The 15,291-nt window shown below is 41.0% G+C and overlaps 1 long non-coding RNA gene across 1 annotated transcript in view; it reads left to right on the plus strand.

Moving 5' to 3' along the window:
- Positions 1 to 13,339, plus strand: part of LOC144690131 (uncharacterized) — a 49,879-nt gene extending 36,540 nt beyond the window's left edge. The window contains exons 2-4 of the long non-coding RNA XR_013578760.1: positions 9,573 to 9,726; positions 12,141 to 12,281; positions 13,225 to 13,339. This is a non-coding gene — a long non-coding RNA (uncharacterized LOC144690131). The remainder of the gene's footprint in view (positions 1 to 9,572; positions 9,727 to 12,140; positions 12,282 to 13,224) is intronic.
- Positions 13,340 to 15,291: the final 1,952 nt, after the last annotated feature.

The following is a 15,291-nucleotide window of genomic DNA, read 5'->3' on the forward strand; positions in this document are numbered from 1 at the left end:
TTTGTTTGGCCTGGACAGGGGAGGAATCCAAAAAATTTAGTACTAAGACCAAGTTCCTGGGGAATTGGAACCTTCACATTGTTATCTGGCAGGGGGAAGCGGCTCAGCGCGTCAGCATGTGCGATCTGGCTTCCCGACTGGTTAATAAAAGTGTACTTGTAAGCAGCCAATATCAGTGCCCACCTCTGGATGTCAGCAGATGCGAAGGGGGGTATCATCTCATCTTCTCCAGGAAATCCCAACAGAGGTTTGTGGTCAGATATAATGTGAAAATGGCGACTGTGAAGGTATTGATGGAATTTCCGAACACCAAACACAACAGACAAGCCTCCTTCTCAATTTGAGAATATCGTTGTTCTGCGGCGCTGAGCGTGCGAGATATATAACCAATGGGTCGTTTGGAGCCATCCGCCATCGGATGTGAAAGTACAGCCCCAACAGCATAATGGGATGTGTCTTTCCCAACTTATTTCCACAAATAGGTTTGTGTGAATGCAACAGCTTTTCCAAATAACTTTGACACTTGTTTGGGAGGTAACTCAATATTTCATTTAAATTTTCAAGCACCCCCTCTTTACCCAATTTGATTAGAGGAAAATCATTTTCAGAGTCTTGCATTTCTACCTCTTTCTCATTATCCACCATCCACTAATAATTCTTTTTGTTTCTCTTCCCTGTCAAAGTACTTTTTACGCATATTTACATGACACACCCTTTGCTTCTTTCTTCTTTCTGGAGTATTTATTAAATAATTTATTTCACTCAATTTCTTTTCAATCCTGTAAGGCCCACTAAATCTTGCATTTAATGAATCACCTAGTACTGGCAACAAAACTAATTCTTCCTCTCCAGACATAAAACTGTGAGTTTTGGCCTTCTCATCTGCTTTCGCTTTCATCACTTGCTGTGATGTTTTTAAATGTTCCCTAGCAAACCCACATGCTTTGTTCAATCTTTCCCTGAAATTTGATATGTAACCCAGGAGAATAGTTTCTGAATTTGATCCACCAATTTCTCATGAATCAATTTCAGTGGTCCCCTTACCTCATGACCATAAACTAGTTCAAAAGGGCTAAAACCAGTCAATGCATTAGGAGTGTCTCTAATAGTAAATAATAAGAATGGAATTCCTGTATCCCAATCCTGTGGATAATCCTGATAGTATGCTCTCATCATAGTTTTTAAAGTTTGATGCCATCTTTCCAAAGCTCCTTGTGACTCTGGATGATAAGCTGTTGATTTAAATTGTTTTATCCCCAAACTGTTCATTATTTCCTTAAACAGCTGTGACATGAAATTTGACCCCTGATCTGATTGTATTTCCTTAGGTAAACCATATCTTGTAAAAAATTTAGTTAACTTCTCTATAATCTTCTTGGTTGTAATATTTCTTAAAGGTAGCACTTCAGGAAACCTGGTAGACACATCGTTATTGTCAGTAAATACTGATTTCTATTTTTAGTCTGGGGGGGTTCCTACACAATCAATCATGACCCTGGTAACAGGTTCTTCAAAGGTTTGGATTAAAGGCACTGGCTTAATCACTGCTTGTGGTTTTTCTGTTACTTGACACGTATGACAAGTTTTACAGAATTTGACTACATCCCTATGCAATCCTGGCCAAACAAAGACCCTCTGAATCTTTCCCTGTGTTTTCCTAATTCCTAAATGCTCCCCCTTTGGAATTTCATGAGCAATCCTCAGAATCTCAGTTCTATACCCAACTGGGATAACAATCTGATGCACCTCCCTCCAGTTTTCATGTGCTGAGATATGATCTGACCTCCATTTTCTCATTAAAATATCTCCCTGAAGGTAATAACATACTGGAATACATTTTACTTCTGTTTCTGAATAAGCTTTTTGAGATAACTTCTTTAATTGCAAACCATTTTTCAGTAACTCCACTAACCTCCTTGAGTTAAACACTTCAGCTGAATTGTCCTGTATTCTTTCCTCCTGAACAATGTTATCAAACACAATTCCAGCTAATTGATTTCAACACCTTTTCCTTGCCCTTGAACTGCCTGCCCTTCTTGTTTTTCTTGTTCTTCCCTATGAGCTTTTGATCTCATTACAATACAATCAGGAAACAATCCAGGATGCTCCTTCTGTAGCACCTCTGTTGAAAACACCTCTACAGGCTGATCAACTACCATAGGCATCACCCACATTTGTGATCCAGCTATATCATTGCCCAGAATAAATTGAGCCCCTGCAATGGGCAATTTTTCCACCACTCCAACTATAACTTCACCTGTCTTCCATTTGCCCTTTAAATTTACCTTCCACAATGGGATAGATTTAGCATCTCCATGAACTTCACTTATTATTACCTGCTCCTGCAATACTCCCTTTGAGCAACAAATATCACTATCCCACAACATTAAGGATTGACTAGCCCCTGTGTCTCTTATAATTTTAAGATCTTTACCTACTCCACCCTATACGCATGGAAAGAATTTCCCTTCACACACAAAATCTTTAAACATTTCTGCAACCTGCTCCTCAGAATTTTCTTGAGTAAACTGTGAACACATTTCCACTTATTCACCTCTCACTGATTCTCCCTGTTTCACCTGTACACAAATCACTGGTTTCTCCTGTGCCTGAACCTCAGAACCCATAGTACTTTTACTTTCTACGCTTTTCTGTACCCCAATAATTCCAACAGATTTTCCCTGCAATTTCCAACGCACTGATGTTATGTGCCCCACTTTATTACAATGAAAACACCTCAATTTTTGAATGCCACTTCTATCTTCAGCACCTTCCTTTTTATTCTGAGAAAAAAACTTCCTGGGAACTTCCAGCTACTCCTTCTCTTCCCTAACTGCCTACCCTCTTTTCACCTTCCCACTTTTTATCCTTTTCCAATTTGAAAGGGTGATGGAAAGAGGTTTAGCTCTATGAACTAACTCATAATCATCAGCTATCTCTACTACTTGTCCTACAGAATCAACCCTCAGTTCCTCCACGTGAGTTCTCACTACCGAAGGGATTGAATCTTTAAATTCTTCCAAAAGAATTACTTCCCTAAGAGCTACATACATTGTCCCAATTTTTAGTGCCCCTATCCACTGGTCAAAATTACTTTGTTTTACTCTTTCAAACTCAATATAAGTTTGCCCAGACTGTTTTCTCATATCCCTAAATTTCTGCCTGTATGCTTCAGAAACTAACTCATATGCACTCAAGACAGCCTTTTTCACCATATCATAATTTACCAACATTTCTCTGATAGCGAAGCATATACCTTATGAGCTCTACCCACCTATTTAGACAGTAATAATAATGTCCAATTTTCCTGTGATCATTTCATCTGTTTAGATAGCTACTCAAATGAAATAAAGAATGCTTCAATATATTTTTCCTCAAACTTTGGAAGAGCTTTAACTACCAACATTTTCATTATCTCTCTCTGTTTCTCTTTCCTCCTTCTCTATCTTTGCAATTTCTAATTCCCTTTTAAAAGCCATTTCTCTGTCCCCTGATTATAATTCAAGCCTTTTCAGTTCCTTTGCTTGTTCAAATTCAAACATCTTCATTTGTAACTGAAGTCTCACTACCTCCAGCTGTGACTCACTAGTGTCAGGTATCACTTCCAACTGTAGATGCTGTGCTATATTTTTAATTATATCTGATTTCCTAGTCCCCACTGGTAACCCCAATTTTAATTTATCTGCCAACTCTGTTAACTTACTCTTGGTTATTTGTTGCAACTCACTCAGAGTTATATCTTCTACTCCCAGACAAGTCCTAGCAATTGCCAAAGCTATCTTGCAGTCTCACCACTTCTAAAATACCTCACCAACTCCTGAATTCAAAATGCTTCTTGTACTCGTTAACCTTAGGATTTACCAATTCCAAACCAATCAAGGAATTATAAATATTAGCCCGCCAAGAGCCCCCAATTGTTATGACACAGCAGTTTGTAAAGGCTGAGTTATTTAAGATCCCCGGGGGAAACTTTAAACAACTGTCATAACCTATATTTTCAATTGGCATGTTTTGTGTTGCAGCTCTAAATTCAGGAATAAGACCACCAGTTCTCAAGAGGTTTTTATATCAAACTAAATGAGACATCTATTAATTTACAACAAATTAAACACATACACATGGCTACAAAATATTGCTATCTTAACTTTTAACAAATTCCCAAATTAATTTCCACTGAGGCAACAATAACCAACAGACTTAAACAGACACCAGGCAAAGCATTTTTCACCTCACAAATTCAAAATGAGGTTCCTTTCAATTTGGTTCCTTTGCAGACATAGTGGTAGGCTTACAGGCTTAGATCTTACATGCCTCTGACCTGCACACACAAACTCCTTTCTATATACCCAGCCTTTCTCTTTGAATGTAAATTCTCATTGTACCACCAGGCCCTCTGTACCCCTTTCATGGTACCAATTTTATTAGTAATATAAACATGGCTTGGAGTCTCCTAGCTAGGTGCAAGATTTCACTCCCACTCTTGAATGTTCCACTCAACAAAATGCAAACGCACCCTCTACCTTACTGTTTACATCTCAAAACTACTATACATCAAAGCATCCAGACTAGCTGGCTTTAATCCAATTAACACACACACACAGACTAAACCTGTAATTAAAAAATAATAATTTCCAATAACTTTGCATACATTGATATCTCTTCCTGACACATGTCGAGATTTGAATATGTGCTGCCCCCTGCCAATTTTGAATATAATTCGTCAATTTTCGGCATCCGGTGTCTATCAAGTTTGGTCACTCTGTTTACAGTTAACTTATAGTCACTGCATAAGCAAACACTTTGGTCTGGCTTCAATGCGGGAACCATGGGCAGAATTTTTCTCTTGTTGGGTGGACGCGGCATGCAGGCCTGGGAGCAGTCACAAAGCTGACCGCTGCCTGTGATCGGGCCCCAACATGGATTTCACGCTGGCTGGCCAATTAACAGCCAGCCAGTATCAAATGCATGCTGCAACGCTGAGCACTGCTGGGGTGGGAGTGAGAGAAGTGTGAGCGCAGAAATGTGCGCATGTTTGGGGGTGCACGCAGTAAAAGCTCCCTGAGGCACAGAGCTGCCTCAGGGAGCTGAGAATTTTATCAATATAAATAAATGATTTTAAAATAATGAAAACTTGTCCCCTCATCTGTCACATGAGTTGGGACATGTAAAATATGAGTGCAAAAAGTTTTTTTTTAATGACCGGACAAAACCTTATCCCACCCACGGATGAGGTTTTGTCAAAAATGCAACCTTTTTGCCCGCCCGCCAATCGAGCATGTTGGACGGGTAGTGAAAAATTCTGAACAATTAGTTGATTAAGGGCCTTACTGGGCCGCTTAATTGTTGGCAGGCCTGCTGTCGCCTCACGGGCATGCCCGCTGACTGAAATATCGCGCGAGTGCGCGATGACGCCAGGATGCTCCTTTTATGCTCGTTTGGGTCAGCTACACACTCGCCCAATGAGCGCGATATTCTGCTCTATGGGTGCCGCCCACTCGGAAAATTGCTCTGGTTGTATGATACTGAACTTTTCCAGCCTGTTTAGCTCGGTCTCAACCTTGTCCCGTAGAGCATAAAGGACTGGTCTGGCTCTGATAAATCTGAGGGTGGCGTTCCGGTTTATATGGATTTTGGCTTGCAGCCCATGAATCCTTCCTAGCACGTCACTGAAAATGGAAGTGTACTTCCTGTAAGTTTCTCGTTCTGATTTGAATAATCTCAGCCCATTGCAATATAATCTTTTTGAGCCAGTTGCAACCAATTAAACTGGGGCCTGCCCAGCTACTACTATAAGGGGTAAATTTGCAGACTGATACCCATGCTGCACCAGGACTTAACACATCTTTTTCATCCCTTTCACTCTCATTTCTTCACCCGTATATGTTTTTAATTTAGCGCCTGATTCTTCCAAACTTAAAGGATGGACTCCTTTATTCAAGTGTCTGGGCGTATGTTCTCCTATGACAGACATTGATGCCCCAGTATCGATCTTGAATGGTTGTTCATTGCCTCTAATGACTACCTGGATTGGCTCAGTTTTACCCAGTTTCAGGGTGTATAATAAATAGATGTCAGATTCTGCTTCCTCTGGTTCTTCAACGAGACAGATTCTACGGTTTCTACCTTGATTTTAAAATGCTGTCTCAGCCTATTTTTACAGTGCCGGATTATGTGACCATTGTGGTGGCAGAAAAAGCATTCGATATTTCTGACCTGTCGATCGCCTGCAGGCTGCCTGGATGCATTTCTCTCATTAATGTTGTGGGTTTTCACTGTGGTACTGTTGTTCTTCAATGCACATAGTGGGCATTCCCCAGCTTTCTGCGGAGTACGTCGTTTTCGTGCCTTTTGTTACCGGCCCTTCCTGCCCTACAAGATGGACGGCGCCATTTTGAATATCTTTTATTGCCTCCGAGTCTCTAACAGTGCTCTCCATGGCTGTTGCCAATTCTGATGCCTTAGTGAAGTCTAGATTAGTTTCAGATAGCAATCGCTTTTGAATAGCATCGACCCCGATTCTGCATATCAAATGGTCTCTCAACATGTCATTGATTGAAGTTCCGAACTCACAATGTTCTGTTAATTCCTTTAAAGCAGCTACATAGCCAGTGATTGTCTCCCCTGGAAGCCTATTCCTCGAATTGAATTTAAAATGCTGCATAGTGACTGAGAGCTTTGGCTTCAGGTGATTTTTGACAATGTTTACTAACTCGTCGAAAGTCTTCGTATCAGGGGTGTTGGGTGACGTGAGGCTGTGGATCAGCCCATATGGTTTGCTCCCACATGTGGACAAAAGAATCACCCTCTTCTTGTCCTCCCCGACGGTGTCATTAGCAGTAAAGAAGAACGCTAGGTGTTCGACGAAATGAGACCAGTCATTGTGGTCGATTGTTCAAGATGCCCAAGTCACAGCACACTCGATGACTAAGGAGACTGCGCTTTCAAACAGATTTCAGGATAGTAGCAAAGTAACAGAGCTGGCTTACCGCGGCTTTCTTCATTGCCGTCAATTGGTCCGGTTTTATGTTTTAGGTTTTCAGGTTTGCTTTGTCCTGCGAACGCTATCTGTGCCCTTGAATATTAACACATTAGTTGCTGCTTGAAATAATATTGGCAGAGAGACCGATTAACTGAACAAACACTGGTGGTTTATTGGAATAAAGAACGGACTACTAACACCATGGGCTGAATCTTCCGGTCAGCGTGTGGGGGTGGGCCCCACACGCTGACGCGTAAAATGATGCGTGATGACATCGGGCATGCGTCCCAACGTCATCGCGGGTCATCTCGATATTTAGTTCGGCGGAGGCAGCTGCGCCCCCGCCGAAATGTCAATGGCCTATTAAGGCCATTAAGGGAGTAATTTCTTAAGGCCATTAAGGAAGTTCAGAACGCTGCCCGTCCAACCTTAAGGTTGGTGGGCAGGCGAAAAGCCCAAGCGGCCTTCACATTTTTCAGGAAACCTCATCCATGGGCGGGATGAGGTTTCCTGAAGCTTTTATAAAATCAATACATAAATTTTCCCACCTTCACAAACATGAACCAACTCATGTGACACAGTCACAGGAGGGGACATGTTTGAATAAATTTTTAAATCTATTCTTTATTAATTCTCATAGCCTTTCAATCTCCCCGGGGCAGCTCCTTACCCTCTTTCCTCCCGCCGCCTGCACATAGCGCTACCGGCCGCGCGTTGCGCTGGGCAGGCCTTAATTGGCCAAGCACCCCGCCCGGTCCGGTCTTGCCCGCCCATCATGGGAAAAATCCAGGCCCATGTGTGCTTCTTCAATCACCTCCAGCCCTAGACTTACAGTTACCCAAGTCGCCTGTGCTGTATAGCGATTGGTCGGGTGGTCATGTGTTCAGTCATTCTCTTAAAGGCACATAGTACTCTGCTTTACCACAGTAACATTTTCAAAATAACATGTTCAAACAAAACATAAAATAATCATTTTTGTCTATAATGTGCCTTGAAAAGTTCAGGCTTAGGCCACTAAAACTCCTTCACAAGTGATTGATTTTACAGAGGGAATCCAATACAATCTTAGGTTCCAGTAGAGATCTATTTAATAGTTGCTCCATATACATTAAAAAATGTGATTAAAACCGCATGGAGGCCCAATTACTGGACAAATGCCAGTACACTCACATCTGAAGTTAAGGAGAGCACCAAGAACCATGTTAGCTTTTCTTTTGTTTTGAATAGCAGGGGTTAATGGAATTATACAGAAGCCTCATTGGGACATCTAATTAGACTGCCTTTATTGGGGAGTAAAAACTCCCGAAGTATTGAATTCATAGCTCTAAGGCACCATTTTAATTTCAAACCAATATCGTATGTGAAGACTTTAGCGTGAGTACTGGGTTTAATATGGGATAAAGTCTCCAACGAAATTTTTATGTGCTTTGTGTTCAATTGAGATTCATTTCATAATTTTGCTAAAATTATATGGCACTTGTGTGCACTTCTTGCTTAATGTCCTGCAGATGCAAAATGATCACACAAAAGTAAGAGAGAAGAAACAGTACAAATCATTAATGTCATCCAGCAGGCATTTTCTTCAAAAGCTAAGTATAGTCAATTCATCTTTTCAGCAAATTGGATTTTCCAGTTGAAACAAAGTACGAAGAATAAAAGCACTGAGATCATTATTTGATCCAAACATTGCTATATAAGGTAAATTCCTCTTAAGAAGAAATTGCCCCTAAATTGAGCAACTCTATCCATTTATATGGAAGAAGGGCTACAAGGGTTTAATTCTGAACAAGAACATGTTTAAAAATTGTAAATGAAGCTACACAAGGCAGCAAACAACAACACAACTTAAAAGCGATTACATTTCGGTAAATTAAATGGTATAGGTTTAAAATTCCATCTGTTAAAGGTGGTTACAAACAACATTGATTAGTGAATGAAACATAAAAAGAGCAAAGACCACTGAAGAGTAAGGGGAAAGAATTGCACATTTTGCTGCATATGTTCACTGGGTTTCAGGGATGGGGATGTTGTCCAAATCTCCTATTTGCTATTTTTGAAACTTCAAATGTACTGCTCAGCAAGATGCTTATAATCTACAGTGGCTTGATGTGCCTTCACTGTCCTCACTCTGTCATAAACCTAAAACTTACTGTGAAATTATATCTCCCAATGATTAAACTATTGGTGAGTGAAGTTTCCCTTAAGCCTCTTCCACATCCTTCAGTTTGACTTCTTTAATCAACCTCAGTATTTGTTCAGCGTCAGCATTGCCTGTCATTATACCGATTGTTAACGCAAAAAGAGCTATAGGAGCATTTGCACATCACAGTCAAAAAATATATGGCAGGGATTTGGGTTTCCCATTGAATCAACTTAATGTTTGTCTTTCCCCCACTTTTGTAATGTTTATATTACAATCTCTCAATGTTGTTGTCAGCATGAAATGCTTTCAGTATATAACTGCATGTCACAAACTGAGAGGAGAGGCAGTGCTGAAAGAATCACTGGCTCAAATCTTGCAATCAGTGTCGGAACTGTTGCGTTGACACACCAAAAAGTAGGTGCTTACATGCCTATGTTTTTTTGAGGCCAGGCACCTGAGTGTGGCCTGGCCCAGAAGCCTCCGTCACAGCAATCCAGGACGGCCTCCATTGCAGTGAAGAAGAGGTGAGGCCATGCCCCCTATGATGCTGGAAGAGCTGGAAACTCTCACTGAGGGCAGATTGCTTGGGATTTAAAAGAGTCAGGTGAGTGATTTAAACTTCTCCAGCATTGCATTTTTTATTCTCTTTCAAACATTTGATGTTATTCAATAATCCTAAGTGTAGCCAAGTGAGATGTATTTTTGGTTTTACATGTAGAAGTTGTCAGCGCAGAGTGTCTAGAAGAAAAGGGGTCAGAATTTCTTGGAGGAAGAAATGAATATTCTTCTCAGTGAGGTGGAAGCAAGATGTAACCACAGGAGGTGGAAAAGTGAAATCGCCCAAGAAAGTGAAGTCCTTAGCCTGCAATGAAGTAGTGCAGGCAGCCAGCTTGAATAATATTGTGCCATGTTTGGTAGATCAATGTAGGAAGGAACTTAATGCCAAGCTATGTATATTATGTTCTTTTACGAACAGGGTCGGGAAACAACTGAAACCTTTGCACCCTTTCCCTTACTGTCCGTATCAGTGTGGTTTAAGAGAGGAACATGAGTGTGTGTCTTAGCCCCCAGTGCCTGTGGGCAATTTAAATAACAGCAGCAAGCTTTCATGGGTTTAAATACAGATGACTATTTATTCATGCATACACATACACACACACATATGCAAAAAAGATACGAGAAATTTGAAGAATCATTCATAGTTCATGTGTTTGGCTTGTTGTAGGAAAAACAGTCATTGCGGGACTGGTGAAGGTGGCATTTTCACTCTGAAAGAGTAGTTTAGGTGGTTTCAATAAGTGTAGTTGTATATCCAGGGTTATTGTAGGATTCCCTTGAAGAGATAGATGTTTAGCAGGTTGCAAATCTGGTCACTTGTAGTTTATTCTTACCAGGAAGTCAAGTTTCTTTACAAGTGGGCTTAGAATAGAAACCAGGCTGGGAAACTTTTAAGATGGAGCAGTCTTCAGGTTCAACATGGCATAGGTATTACTGCATCGTAGTGAAGCTGGCAATGCACAGTGGGTGTTCTTTGCAGATTGACTGACTGGTTTCTCTCTGGTTCTTGGAATGATAAAGGATTTGATATCAGAAGCTAGTTTTGATCACATGATGGCAAGTTACAGGGCCTTCCATTGTCCACATAATTGGTTGGTGCCAGAGTGATTGATAACAACAGGAGAATGACTGATAACCCATCAACATACCAGCTATGATTAGCTCATTGATTTGACCTTATTTGATATTCCATCCTCACTTCTCCGACATGCTCGGGTGTCATTGTTTGTTAGATCTCTCCCATTGAGCTGGGAACGTTGGTGAATTTCCATCTGAGAAACCTATTTATATTTGAGAACTTTTCAGAGGCATTTTCAGACATGAGTTAATCCTTCATCCGTGCAGTAATTGCTAAAATCACCTGACCCTTGGCAGCCATCTTAGCCACCTTCCTAGTGTCCATTTTTTTAAATAAAAGACAGTTCCAGAAAATTATATACTGGATGAAGTCCATGCTTAAAGTTATGAAGGGAGCATGTCTTCACTGAGCATGACAATATATATTGCTGAAAAAGGAGACATGTCAAGGCTTTTCACCATGCACTCATCAGGATGCTTTACAATAATACCAATATAAGGGGGAAAACAACAATTTATACTATATGAAAAGAGAGTGCTGATTAGTTGGCAAGTGGACTCTGATTGGTAGAGGCGTTGCCCTGGGGAATGCAGCAGTGATGGTGACTGATAGTTAACTGCCAAGCATTGTTTGAAACTTAAACATGCAGCTTGACCCTGATTGGTCAAGGCATTGCCTTGAGGAATAATTCAGCAAATGGCTGCCACTTATTTTGTTTAGCTGAAACAGGCGCAATGTGTGTACATGTTCTTTCGGTCTGCAAAGATTAGTATTAATATATATAGCTTCCAGTACACACAAATGCATGTGTGTATATATATATGTAAAATATGCTATTTTCTGAAACTTGAAATCCTACTTTTTGAGTTGAAAACACTGAAAGTTCATGAGATGTTGTTTATGTTCACTAAATTTATGAGGTGTCGTGAAATGCAGTTGCCTTGGAAATGGCTCTGACTTTGATTAGTTTTACTCGAAATGTCATGACCACAGATAATAGCCCCGAATTACTTATGGATATATTGAACTTGTAAGTAAGATGTTTTTTTTTTAAAAAGGACATATAGCAAAAGCTGGCACAAACTGTAAAGTAACCAATAGCTAGAAAATTACTATGTGGATTACACTTGACTAACTAGTTCAGGGAACAGAATGTCACACCTAAAATGGTGTCAAGGTCTACTGCAGACAGAGACACTTCAAAGGGCAAGATACAATGCAAAAACTGAACTGTAATCTCCTGTGGTAGCGGAGATAATGAAAGCTGATTACCATCTCAGCAGAAACCATCTTCTATGAGTAATATCCCAGACTGTGGACATGATGTGAGTTGAAAGAAAGCAGATTCTGGGTGAAAGACATGTTTGATTTTTCCCCTCCAGGAATACACAAGAACAGGGGTTAAAAGCCAACTGCAGGCCTGGTCTCTGTGTGCAAGTTTTCGTGTTCCAGGTCTGGTGTATGAGGATGTGCTGTGAATATCACAACTGAAAAACATCAACTAGGCATCCCCACGCTTGCAGGTAAAGAAAGTCCTCTCCCTCTGATCACTGGAGGCAAGTCACAAGTCAGCAAAGCCACAGTGGAAAAGAAAACAGGACAACTCCTTTCAGCTAACCTGCAGAACCAGGAATCTCCAAACCCACTGTTCAACTGCCAAAGCCAGCTCAACCAGAATCACTCAACTTAACGGCTGCAACATTCTGCCATCTACTCCTCATGGACAAGCCAAAGACTAATTCATATATATTTTTTAAACCTTAATTTCTGAACTCCCTTCTCATTTCTAATCTCTGTGTATGGGTGTTGCATTTTTGTTATTTTTCTCGCATTTTAGTAACTAATAAGCTCACTCTTTCTTTTACTCAAGAAAGCTTTGCTAATTGGCTCCATTTAAAACATAAATACATTTGGGCAGGGAAAAGGTATCCACGAGGGAAGGGATCCTTTTTAAATTAACCTTGTTGTAACCAGCCGAGGGGGTTGAATAAAGAAGGGGAGCCAGTTTATCACTGAGAGCATAATTTGGAGTACGTTGTTCCATGATCATAACAAATTGGGGGAGCCTTTCCCAGGGACTGGTTGTATAACTAATCACAACTCCATCCTGAGTACAACGAGCAGGATGTCTCTGGTAGTTTTAAAATGCGTCCCAAGACAGCTCTGCAAAGTCTGGAGAATGATTTTTTAAAAAGAAATTCATTTCTTCTTTTAGGTAAAGCTGGTCCATAACAGCTGGGACCGCTCATTGACTGGGGCAGGGGCGGGGCATGATGTACATCGAGCCGTGGGCAGAACATGAGGATTTGACGAGGGAGCTATTTGGCCTCCCCGCCCATATGATAACTAGTGGGGATCTGATGTGGGGATAAGCAAAGGTGCTGTCATCAGCTGAATGCTTAAACCATCAGGAGGAGAGATAATTTATGTGACAAAAAATAATTATGATTTTTTTTTCTCTAGCAGATGCACAGGTGCCCATGGACACATCAGGTGGTGATGGAGGTGATTTGGCAGCAGCATCCAAGGTTTCTGAAAGGGTTGATGTACAAGGGATGGAGGTGAATGCTTCACACCAGGGCAGTATGGCAGCTGCAGCGGAAGCGGGAGAGGAATATCAGAAAGGTGAGATCTCTGATTTGGAGGGCAGTCACAAAAGTGCTGAAACTTCTGTGGTAACATTAAATCTTAAAATTTATGACGAAAGGGAGACCTGTGATGTTATGGCTGCTGTGGTGGAAGGAAAGTGCTCAGACCTTTCAGGAGGTGAGGAACCTGTGGCTTTGGGAACAGAAGCCCTGGCACCTCCTTGAGCACACGGGCAACTTGAGGCCCATGTCACTGGTGAACAAAACCAGATTGTGCAAATGGTCTGGCGGTCCTTGAATGGTTATATTAGGATTAGGTTCAGGATAGTGAGAGGCATCTGACCATTTCTAAGTTGTTTCAGTAGACTTTGACTGAATTAGTTCAAAGTGTGTGTAAGATGGCTGCAGGTGTTAGTTAACATCTGCAGGTTCTTCCCCAGCAGAATGAGGTTCTTTGTAACTTCTGCAAAGAAACAATGAAACTTTAAATGAAATGAGGCAGATTCTGGTTCAGATTGTAATGCCTGCTCCTTCTGGCCAGCTGCAGCCCAGTGCTAGAGACATCTGCTGCCAGGCATGCCTCTGGCTCAGGAGACATCACATCATGAGAAGGGGAAGAGGTAGAAGCAATTAGGGTCCCTCCCCCCATCACTGCCTTCTCTACCTCATTAACCCCCCTTTCAACATGAGGGGTATTACTATTGTTTTTTCATTGTTTTGTGTTATGCTCTTTATTTATTGTTATATTCACCACTATATTTGACCGCACAGTTTCCTGTCACAGACTTGAGTTTTTTTAGTTTACTGTGCTATTTATTGATATATTTATGCCATTATTTTAATATGCACTGTTCTGCTTCAGATTTGTTGTTCATTTGAGTAATATGTTATTCATTAATAGTTTGCTTATATTATATTTAAGTGTTCATTGTCTCTGATGCTCGAATAACACATTAGCAGTAGTCTCTGTAAAGTTTTCTGAAAAATCTTATTCACATATAACTAATGAAAAGAGATACAAAATGTTTAATATTTGAGAACATAATAACATTTTACTTGAACAGCTGAACTTTACTTTGTTCAGTAGTAACTACCTCAAAAGTCTTTCAAATGTTAGGTACTAAAATCAAGTAATTTGTTTAACTTTCAAACAACAGTTCTATTGTCTTATTTCAGAGGGGAGGGAGGGACAAGAAATTTGTACATCTCAACGTCCAAAAGCAGTGGTGACCTCTCGCTGCCCTAGTGGTGGTCGGAGTCCGTGCCTCCTTGCATGCTCCAGGGGGCAGGTCTGCATCTGGCTCCACGTTGCACTCCTCCAGCTCTTCCATTTCTGGCACTGAATCATCCTTAGAGTGAAGGCCCAGTTTTTCCTGGAGGGCAAAGTTATGTAATGTAACACATGCTACTACAATTTTGGAAACTTTCACAGGGGAGTACTGTGAAGTGCACCTGACATGTCCAGGCAATGGAAATGTGACTCCAGGACCCCTATTGTCCTCTCCATCACCTGACATGTTGAAACATGGTTGTATTTTTACTGCACTTCATTGCTGGTCCTCCAGTATGGTGTCATCAGCCACGTTCTCAGCGGGAATCCCTTGCACCCAGTAGGATTTCCCAATGATGCACTCATGGTCTGGTGCAACCTTGAGTTCACCAGGATAAAGGAATCATGCGCACTTTCCCAGTTAACTGCATTTACAGTCGGGAATTTCATTTGGGCATCACATGCAATCATCGCATTCAAAGAATGGAAGCCTTTTCTGTTGATGAAAGAAACAGGCTCATCTTTTGCTGCCTTTAGTGGGATATGCGTTCCATCTAGTTCCAATCACTTTTGGGAAACCAGCAATCTTGTATAATGCGACAGACCACTCCTTCACAGGGGACATGTCAAAATTAATGAAGTCAGAAGCCCTACGATACATTGCCTCAGTAACCT

Source organism: Cetorhinus maximus, chromosome 14, assembly GCF_964194155.1.
Source record: "Cetorhinus maximus chromosome 14, sCetMax3.hap1.1, whole genome shotgun sequence".
In the NCBI taxonomy this organism is placed as follows: domain Eukaryota; kingdom Metazoa; phylum Chordata; class Chondrichthyes; order Lamniformes; family Cetorhinidae; genus Cetorhinus; species Cetorhinus maximus.